This window comes from Gouania willdenowi, chromosome 18 (genome assembly GCF_900634775.1).
Source record: "Gouania willdenowi chromosome 18, fGouWil2.1, whole genome shotgun sequence".
Lineage (NCBI taxonomy): Eukaryota > Metazoa > Chordata > Actinopteri > Blenniiformes > Gobiesocidae > Gouania > Gouania willdenowi.
The window spans coordinates 3,487,487-3,489,760 of NC_041061.1; the positions used below are offsets into that span (position 1 = coordinate 3,487,487).

Consider the following 2,274-nt stretch of genomic DNA (forward strand, 5'->3'; position numbering starts at 1 on the left):
ACGGTAACCTTTACCTCTTTTTTTCTTGTAGGAAAGTGTAAACAGGGACGGCTGCTCAGAAAGTCGACTTTGTGCATCTGAGCCAGCCGACTGCGACCCCAGTACAAGCTCAAACTGTTTCTTTCTGTCCGCTGACCAAAAGATTGGCAGAAACTTTTCAATTGAGCTTTCAGGGCAGGCAGCCGGCTACATCGCTGTTACATTTTCTACTGACAACACTCTGGTAAGCTCAGCATCTAAACTGATAACTAACATCTGTTTAACAGTCTCGCAAAGACAATATACTGTAAATCAGAACCTTTGACATTTTGTGATATACCAACACAGGGGGGGCACGACATAACCTATATCTGTGCGGCTGATGGCAGTACAGTGGTGCTCATCACTGCAACATTTAATAATCATGTCCTGATAGTGACACTGGTGAGTTCTGCTAACTTTTTCTTTCCTCCCTTCAAATAAAGCATTGTGTAAATCCAGTGATCCAGTTTAATGTAAGGGCGCCTTCAGGCCAGTCCTCGTCTGATTTACCTGCTCCAGGGTTCATTGTGGCGGCAGTAGCTCAGTCTGTAGGGTCGCCGGTTCAAGTCCCAGGAGAGTTGCTCCCTTCATAGTAAAATCAGCCCCACTCTGACATCTCTCCATTAATGCATTTCAGCTTTGAAAGATTTGGGTTCATTCTGGTTCAAACAGGTTCGGACCAAATTCTGTTGGGCTCAGGCCTTGTCAGGTCTAACTATTAGGGCCCGATTACAGCTAATAGCTGAACCCAAATGACATAAATTTGATTAACTGACAGTTGCTTTAATTGCGCTGCAATGCAGCTAAGTAAATAACAACCAAAATGTATTTGATAATTGGCTTCTATGCAGCAGACATGAAACATGGAGACTTGTAAATTTTGATGAGCAGCGGAAAGTCATAGTGGGTTAAGGGCCTTGCTCATGGGTCCACAATGGATTTTTATACACACATGCTACAAATATAATGCCATAAAACATTGTTTATACTTAGCCCTTCAATATTGTTGACATTGCTTTACACTTTCTGTGAATCTACATGGTCCCGTTTGATGTCCTTTCTTTCTCAGTTGGATGTGTCTGAAGGGAAGGGCAGAGTAGATGGAAACACAATCCAGTGCAGCTTTTGCGTTGTTTTGCCGGAATCATCTACGAGAGTTAGAAGCCTCGCATCAGCACTTCACACTGGAAGTTACAACGCAAGTAAGTTGCCCACAAATGAGATGCTCTAAGTCTGAAATGGGTTTAAAAATGTGGCCAACTCAAAACGACTATATTATAAACTTGCAAAGTTGTTGTAATTTATTATCAACCAGGCCAAGTTTTCACAGATTTCACATTTCAGTCCTCTCTTTGTGTCCTGCTTGTGTTTCCAGCCTCTGGTGCACTGGGAACCCCTAATACAGTCATCAAGACCAACCAGCTTGACTTTACTAATGCTAACGCCACTGTCACCAATACCCTCACTAGCAACTCTACAACAGCTACCCCAACAACCTCAAGTTACGCACCCACCCTCCGTCACTCACTGCTGCAAAGTAAGCATGATTTACAATGCTAGTTGCTAACTGTGTCTAGTTTGATTGAATGCGTATAATGCTAACCTTTCTGTTCCTTCATCCCTGCAGCTCTGCTGGTGACTCTGGCAGTTTTGGGTCTGGCAATGCTGTGAGAAACCCACAAAATACCAACCATATCTACTCCTAACTTATACTAAATACCCTTAAAGGTCCTGATGTATGTTTACGCTACATTGGCTGGATTAATGTGAATTAATCTTCCCTCACTCTCGAGACTGCTTTACAAAGCAACTATGAATCTAAGACTTCTTTTTTCGTGTATTCATTGTAAGAACCAGTAAACATCAGTAACGTGTCGTGGTGTGTGAGGACTTGCACTTTATCTGCTCTGGTAATATTTCCAGTCATGATTTCTTTTTTCTTCCTTTGATGAGAGCCTTTCCTGACCGCACATCACTGTTTAACATCCCTAATTAAAAGTATTTTTACATGAAGGAAATCCTAATAATTCTTAAAAATGGCAATACTATCATCAGGAACATATAGTGACGGATTCAGGAGTGTATTTAGTGTATTTGCTGTTACATCTGGTTACTTTTATTCTTGGCGGGACTAAATGATCAAACTGTTGAAAACGATGATTTTGCTTATAAGTATTAAAGCAGAACTAAGTAACTTTTTCACCTTAATAAATCCTTCTCATAGTCCCTGTGAGGGTAATACAAGTGTTTTTG

At 41.2% G+C, this 2,274-nt stretch overlaps 1 long non-coding RNA gene across 1 annotated transcript; it reads left to right on the forward strand.

Annotated features, from left to right (window-relative positions):
- Positions 1 to 403: 403 nt before the first annotated feature.
- On the forward strand, positions 404 to 2,034 carry LOC114480449 (uncharacterized). The gene is made up of 4 exons (XR_003676111.1): positions 404 to 423; positions 1,091 to 1,223; positions 1,397 to 1,558; positions 1,649 to 2,034. It is a non-coding gene; the product is annotated as an uncharacterized LOC114480449 (long non-coding RNA).
- The last annotated feature ends 240 nt before the right edge of the window (positions 2,035 to 2,274 follow it).